General features: G+C 26.9%; 1 long non-coding RNA gene across 2 annotated transcripts; it reads left to right on the top strand.

Annotated features, from left to right (window-relative positions):
* Positions 1 to 3783: 3783 nt before the first annotated feature.
* On the top strand, positions 3784 to 8171 carry LOC129614867 (uncharacterized). 2 transcript variants are annotated; one of them, XR_008697412.1, is made up of 3 exons: positions 3784 to 3954; positions 5129 to 7376; positions 7434 to 8171. It is a non-coding gene; the product is annotated as an uncharacterized LOC129614867 (long non-coding RNA). The 2 variants fall into 2 exon arrangements; XR_008697413.1 differs by having other exon boundaries at positions 5129 to 7381.
* The last annotated feature ends 609 nt before the right edge of the window (positions 8172 to 8780 follow it).

Raw genomic sequence — 8780 nt, 5'->3', positions numbered from 1 at the left:
ATTGTTGAATAAAGGAAATTAATATTATTTTTGAGTTTATTTGTGTAAAATAAGACAACTTAGTACAATAATTCTACTTTAAGAGGCTGGATACATTTTGGATACATTTTTTTCTCGAAATTGGGTACATTTTGTTTTTACCGAGTGGGAAAACTGCAGTTCTTACCTTTCTTTCTTTTTCGTTCAATAGAATTTAAATTGGAAGCTTCTTAAAAATATTTTTAAAAACCTTATAGATTTTATAGATTTTTTGATATATTTAACTCTTTTTTACCTAAAAAAAATTTTTTGTAATATGGATCAGTACAACAAAGTGTATGAATAACAAGAAATTGTTAATATAAAATTATTAATTATCTATACAATTATTATATTCATTGATAATAATGATAAAAATATAATAATATTTAAATATGGCTTGATCTGTTGATATTTTCAATGTCGAAAAGCTATACTTTGAGATCAAAAACTAAAAATGCCATTAACTTTTTTTAAACATTTATTTGAATTCATCTTTAATTTGAATTGCATAAAAGAAAAACTAAAATTAAGGATGAAATCAATGAAAATGGAAAATTTATTTTCAATGATCAACATTCTAATATTTAGTTCAGCTTGTTTTACGAGTATATGGTTAGTTTTTTTAATAAATTCTTGAGTGTTAGATATACTTATCTGATACTTTAGGTTGATTTTTTAACTGTATCGTCTTCAAATACCAACATTATTTACTTAAAATTATTCACACCAAGTACAAAAACTTTTGTTTTCTTTATTCTCACTCCGTGGAAATTCAGTTTTCCAGTCATGTCTAAATTTTTTTAACATATTTCTTTTTTTTGCTGGGTGTTGATCTTCTGAATCTGATTCAGATAATGCGTTGCTCCACATGGTTTATAGATATATGTATGTAAAGTTTTGCAATTTTATTACGATATTATACGTTAATTAACTCAAATTACTTATTGCACTCGGTTGAATTTTAATTTCTTTTTACCCACCTCGCTTTGAGTTTCAATATGAACACGCTTTTTAATGAATCTGTATGCAAATATAAAATATGCGATCCACTAATCTAAATGAACATCTGACCATTGGTGCAGTGGTTATGGCACCGGTCCTTTAACCGAAGGGTCTCGGGTTCAAACCCCGGTCAGGTCACTATAAAAATTATATTCAATATTATTATAACTTAATATACAATACTAATAAAAATATTATACAAGTAATTTTCAAATATTCCTAATATTCGATATTAAAAAAAACTAAGAAAAATAAATAGTAAATATTAATAACCTCAAATAATTAATATATAAATAAAAACTACAGCAGGCTAGTCACCTAACTAAACCCTATGACGCTATGAAACTAGTGCATGAGAAATCATGCACTAGCCCTATGCTCCTTCTAGGAGTGAACAAAGGACAAAAAAAAAATCTATACAAAATTTCAGTATTGTGTTGTCAATATTTTCTAAGATATGGCCAAACTACTATTGAAGTTGTATCGCAGCTACCAGAAATTTCAACTTCCAAGCAATTTCAACTAATTTTACCGAAAACATTGACCCTACTAATATATTCACTTGTGTGAAATTTCAATACCAAAGCTTTTATAGTTTCCAAGATATAGCCAAATAAATTTTGAAGTTGTATGGCAGCTACCCAAACAAGTACCCCATAACGTATCCAATTTAAATAGGGTTTTGGAATTTACTTTAATAAATCATTTGTTAAAATATGGTGAACTTAACTCAATTAATTTTTGAATTATCCTTGAGAAGAACGGACAGACATAGCTAAATCGACTCAGAATTCGACGCTGATCAAAAACATACACTTGAGTCTAAATCTCAGACCATTATTTCTGAGCGTTACGAACGGTAAGGCAAATTTAGTATACCCTTCGAACATATGTACATTCGTACAAAGGTATAAAAATAAAGGATATAAAAATCCGGTCCCCAATATTTGAAATATTCATTGTGTAATGAAAAGCCGAATGTCAATTAAAGGTCAACCAAACTGTACATATTAGGGCCCACCTAAATGACGCCGTAACAACGTACTAGTTTTATTCGCCACTATGCTAATACGCCAACCGCCCAACGCACATCGAAATTGCTACACGAATTTAAAAATATTATATTTATGGACCAATAGTCTACTTTGAAATAAATGTATTAATAAAAAAAATATATATTTTTTTAGAAAAGACAATAATTTCAAAAAGAGAACAAGTTTTGTAAATTTTTTTTAGAAAAATTTTTGTACGTCTTGCTTTTATATTTTAAAAGCTGGAGGTACAGTACGTCACGCATTTCGTTATACATTAAAATATACAAGTTTAAAATTATTTTGACAGAAAATGTACATAAGTTGTACGTCGTTATTTAGGTAGAATTTCCGTGACATAATAATACCTAGTCTCCTACATATGCTTTTTTTGACAAATTTACTATTTAAAAAATTCAGTGTTGGTGCTTATAATTTTTTTTGAATCATTTTTGTGAAATTTCGATTAAAAACTTCAAATTGACAATAAAACAAAATAACCAAAAAAAAATTGTTTCTTGAAATAGCAGTAAATGGAAACAAATTGCTGGTTTGCAGTAAATGGTGGTAAATTAAAGCAGAATTTGCAATTGCAGCAAAAAGGACAGCACTGGAACGAAGGCAACAAGTCGAAATACTTCGTAAAAAAATTGCGTATGTATTGCGTTAGGACTTGTTAATAGACATTAGTTTTAAAAACTTTTAGCTGTGAAGATATGTTCTTCTATTGTATTGCCTATGTTTGATAAATATTTTAGGACTTGATGTATTTTATAAAACTTTTAAAAGTTGTTTCAACGGAAAACCGTCTGGTGTAAGTATATATAAGTTACGTCAATTTTTAAAATATTTATCAAACATAGACAGTACAAAGGAAGAATATATATTTTCAAAACTACAAGATTTTAAAACATTATATTTTACTTTACAAAACTAAAAAAAACTTTAAATATTGTGAAAATGATAACGTAGTCTTTTTCAGTAATTTTTGTTCAAAAAGTAATATATCACACTTATAATTCATACCTGTTACCTGTAATTTATAATTAACATTAAAAAAAAGTAATTTTGAATTTTTTTATTGTTTTATTATTAAAGAAAGAAAGAAAGAAATTAAAATAATATTATTAACAAAACAACTTTTATACACTGTTTAATATGAGTACTCTTTTATACATATCAAATATACATACACATCACAATATGAAAAAAAATATTGTATTATAAATTTGTATACATACATACATACCTTACATTTGATATTTACTTTTTAATTCATTATCATAGTATGCCCTTTTTTTCTCTTACTTTTTCTTATTTTTTATTTAGATTATTATTTTATTTTTTTATTCCATTTACTAATTTATTAACAAAAAAGGATAAAAAATTAAGCGTTTTGGAAAAAATATAAAAAACAGTATATTAAGAACTTATTTTTTGTATGAAAGTAGCCTTATTTTTGAAAGAGGTTGTTAGTGTTGGAAAGTGCACATTAGTGCCGTGAGAGGTGTTTTTGCAATGCAAATTGGCCATTTTTCGTGGATTTTGCTTGAACCGTGCCCGAACTAAGTGTAGGCGACTCAATTTGATTATTTTTATCCAAAACAACAATTTGTGTCATTCACAATAGATTTTTGATCTATAAATGGAATTTACACGGATCCGGCAAGTAATCATTTTGCGTTGACATAGTGACTCAATTATTTTGACAATTAGAAAACAAAAATAAACTTTTCAAAACGGATGAATAAATTTGATATTATTTTAGTTTTACAAATGTTAATGCCATTGTAAAATGTTTTACTTTCTTTTTGCAAAAGATCGAAGATGATGAACTATATAACGAATCAAATCAAACATGGTTTGCTCAGCTGTAAACGGATGCTAAATTTCATCGAGGGTAAGTTGATTTCCAATGCGTATTGTTTATTTTTCAAGTTAATTTTGCATAAAAAGGATGTGTACTTATATGTGAATGAAGATCCCTATATCAAATATATTTTTTTTAGTTATGTATCACATATTATAATTTTGTAAAAGTATATTTATTTGCGTTTTTTTATCTCAAACAGCATATTACAAATCAAAGCAAATAGTTGCTTTTAAAGCTTTTTAAAATACTTTAATTTATTGTTGTTTCCTGTTATAATAAACGAAAACAAAAATAGCCTATATATAAAGCCAAAAACCATGTACATATTATGTACATATAATCAGATTGGCAATCCTGTGTAAAATTTTTAGATATGAAAAATTGATGCGAGTTTTCATTTTTTCTCAGATCTATCAAGATTTTCATACAGCAAAGTAAAAAAAAAAACGCAAACATGAGTAAAGATCGGTCAATTAGTAATTCAGACATGCACTGAAAACTCTAAATTAAATCTTCAAAATCTTTTTACGCATACTTATAAATCTTCAAGAGCTGAATATTTTCTTTTTGCAGATTTGTAATGTCTAAATCTGCTGTTATTAATATTGCTTATACACGCATGTACATACTTAAATATACACCCTTACAACAATTAGAAATTCAAATATAAATTGTCCTATTTTAATCAATGTAAAACTAACAGGATACTTCAGTTTGTTTCATAAAAGAGCTAGGAAGAATTCAAAAGAATTCGTGAGGGTGAAGAATGGCAAATTATTTATCAGAAAGTCGGCGAAATCAAAAATAATAAGGGTTTTACAAAAATCGAATTTAACCCTTTGCGTTCTGTGCATTTTTTGCGGTTGGTACTTAACTCCAAGGACTTTTAGGAAATATTTTGTAATCACAATACTTTAAAAAAGTGCTGCAGTTTTTGGAAAAATGATTTTTTATTAACGAGAATTAACTCAAAGACTTAGATAACTTGAATATATCTAAAAATAAATTCAAATTCAAAATATTTAATTTGGTTGACATATTTTTTATAACATAAACGGAAACAAACCATTTTGATGAAGTTTTTGTAGAATTGTATTACACATCTCTAAATTGTTTAAATATTGATTAATAATATAAAAATTTATTCGTATATTAAGTAAATTAATTTAGCAAAATAATAATTTCTTATAAACTTTTCTAGTATGATAATTCATGAAACAGTCGGCTACATGTATACCGGGTTTTCTTGTACATGTATCACAATAGAAAGTTGTCCTTTTTCTTCCAGGACCAGCTCAACTTGTGAAATAATAAATCGTTAAGATCGCAAATGCATACAAAACAACAAAGAACAGAGAGAGAACATGTCTAATGTTAAAAAAGTAACGTTATCAGCTATAATATCATGTTTTAACTAGAAATAATTACAAAATAAATGGTAGTTAGAGTGCAAAAGGTTAAATACTGAATGAAGTTTCATATGATTTACGTTTTATGTCAAAACGTATTATAACATAAAAGAAGTAATCTTGGAAAAAAAAGGCAATTAAAATCCTTTATTTAAATGCGCAAAGCTTAAAACACAAATTAGATGATTTAAAATTTTTATTAGATGCGCTTAATTATATGGTACACATAATTGTTGTTACCGAAAAGTGGATATTAGATTTAGATTTAGTGGATATTAGTAAATACATACATATTACAAATTGTAGTAAAATTCTATCATGCACGAAAACAAGGGTCGGCTGTGCTGGTTGTCCATGACAACTTGCGGTATTCTGTGCAAGATATCTTTAATGATGAATACGATAGTATTGTGAGCATATATGTATATCAAGTTAGAAAAACGATGTTTTACCATTTCGACTATATACAGACAAAATACAGACCTTCTAAAAAGTCTACAAACTGTGTTGAGATATTTTTTTCAAAAGGTGGATTCACATTTAGAGTACCCAAAAAACCAAAATTCAATTGTTTTAGGTGATTTCAACTTTAACATTATTAATGATATAGATAGAAATGTGCAAAAATAATTGTCTGTAGTAGATTTCAATGGTTTTGATTTATGTAGCAAAGAGATAACTAAACCAATTTCAAATACTGGCCTTAACCATATATTAGTGAATGATTCTAATACTGAAGTACACATTTCTCTTTTTTATCATCTTGGTATGATCGTGAAAATTAAGAATTTACAAAACAAATAATAATAAAAGAGATGAACAGCTGATCAAAAATATTCATTTGGAATATGTCAAAAATGAGTTAAGTAAATATGCTGTCATAATAACATAGTAGTTGAGGGAACATCTAGCGTGAAAAGTATGGTAAACAAAGCTACCGTTGTCAAAAAGAATTTGTCAAATGGATAGATGACGAGCGTGCTAAACTAATTGAAAGAAAAAGTAACGTATAAATGCAGAATGAAAGTTTTGAGTATCTCAAATCGAAGTACAAGTACTGGTTTAGATAATAGTAAAAGAAGAAAAAATTGAAAAATATGATTGTAAAAATTTCAACAAGCTGAAGGCGACCCAAAAAAGAGTTAGAATGCGGTTAAACAAATAATAAATTGGTCAAACACATGAAAAAATGATTTTTTCCCAAATTTGAACATCAATGAAACAAAAAAACTTAATAAATTTTATAACTTTAATTCATAATATTACAGGTACAGTTGATGAAAAAATGGCAAAAAAATTTGACAGTATATACCAAACATGGCCAAACTGCGGCTCTCGAAGAAAAAATTAACAAATATTTTTAGTGCAGCTCAAGTCGAAAAAAAATATTCCCGAAAAAAGTTCTTTTTATAGAAATTTGACAGTAAAATGCAGTAGAGTATATCTTTTCCCACACTTTTTAATTTTGTCAACGCTTACTTAACATATGGAAAAATAATTTGTATATATTGTCAAAGCTTAAATTCTTAATCACTCAACTTAGATTTGCAGGGTCAGCAGAAAACTATTTCTGATCTCACGCAAACAATCTTTAATTTTCAAAAAAAATGCTACTTTTTAAAAATGATATAATGACAATGAATTTCAATCATTTTCCGAGATTGAAAGAAAAAGTCGGAAATAGAAAATTAAAAGCTTAAAGAATATGTGGATAGATTGCAGGAGTTGATGGAGAATTTTAATTTACGATTTCAAGATTTAAAAAAATTTAAAATTTGTATAAATTTTCTTGTAAATCCATTTGACATTGATATTATTGGTGAAGACTTCATATTTCCACAATATTTACTGAGTAAGTTAATTTCAATGTTCGGCATAACATATTGCTGCGAATCATTATATTTTACAATCAAATTTATTAAGTCCAAGCACCGGTCGCAGCTAACAAATGAACATTTGACTGAGCTTATACGTACGGCATTCACAAATTATAAGCCAGATTTTCATAAATTTGTAATACACACCAAGCCACATCAACCAGTAAAGTATAAAAATATCATATTTTTTTCTTTAATTCTAACTCTTTTTTATTTGTAGGACTAAGACATTTTCAACCAGATATTACATAATTTATAATTTATATCATTGCGGCTCGCAAAAAATTCAAAATTTTGAGTTTTGGCTCTTACCATGACCAAGTCTGGCCACCCCTGGTATATACTTTCCGAAGAATAGAACAGAAAATGAATTTAAATTTAACTTAATGAATGAATATGAAACAAAAGAAATTTTTGCTAAATTCTCGAACTCAGAGGCAGTAGGCGCAGATGAAATTCTTTCTAAGCTAATAAAAAGTGGTTTCAGAAATACAATGAAGAATCGATGAAAAAAAATTGTTGCGATTGTATTTCTCGATAGAAAAACTTGTAAATAATTTTAAAAATATTGTATGAATGTGCAGGGAGTTTGTTCGAAAGTTATTTAAGCGAAAGAATGCAATGCGCGGAGTGTAACAAAATTAAAAGTGATCTACATAATGTACCACAACGAATTTTTAATACTAAACTAAGGAGCATCTTGAAAAAACATTGAAGCGAAATTTTTTCTAGTTTTCTCTTTCTTTGCTGCAAGCATTGTCAAAGTCGAAGGAGGAGCGTGTTTATTTTATTTTCTTGTCTGGTCTCTACTATATAATATGTGTAATTTGTAAGAAGGATAAGTTAAAAAAATTTTTTTAAAGTAAAAACTAAAAAATATTTTAAAATATTATTTCATTACTTTTAGATATCTAATCTGTGAAAAAAAAAACAAATTTAAACAAAACTCATTACTCTTTTTTTCTTTCAATTTATTTATTTTATAGGTTGCAAATATATAATATGATTGCAAAAATGAACATATTTTGTTTAAAAAATCTTACATAATCAGTTTTGTTTCATAATTTTACTGAACAACTTAACAATATTAATAAGAATAAATATAAATACATATCAATTTTAATGACTCTAAAATAGTACAATTTTTAACAAATTTTACTTAATATGATGGTTATTACTCATAGAAGTAGATGGTATGTTGTTTTATTCTTCCTTATTCATTAATTGAGCTTCACATAATAATTCATTCCAAAACAAAAAATCTAAGAATATAAATAATTCACGCTAATATTTTATTTTATTTAATGAATTCAGCGGCATCGGCATCGGCATTCAGCGGTCTTCATATATTTTTTTGGTAATCAAATCTTCACTACACAGGGTGTCAGAAAGGTATACAACAACATATACCATTGGTTAGAGTGTCGAAAATGGGTAAAACTTTTGTTCCGGAGTAGGTGCGAAATCTCAAGGGTTTTCCAGATACAGGGATTTTAACAATTTTCCGTTAAAATTATAACTTCCGTTCGGAAAAAGATAGGGGCTTCAAACAAACCGTTTATGAAAG

This window comes from Condylostylus longicornis, unplaced genomic scaffold, assembly GCF_029603195.1.
Source record: "Condylostylus longicornis isolate FDR11 unplaced genomic scaffold, ASM2960319v2 ptg000125l, whole genome shotgun sequence".
In the NCBI taxonomy this organism is placed as follows: Eukaryota; Metazoa; Arthropoda; class Insecta; order Diptera; family Dolichopodidae; genus Condylostylus; species Condylostylus longicornis.
Note: the sequence above shows the minus strand (reverse complement) of the source record. Positions and strands in the feature narration are given on the sequence as shown.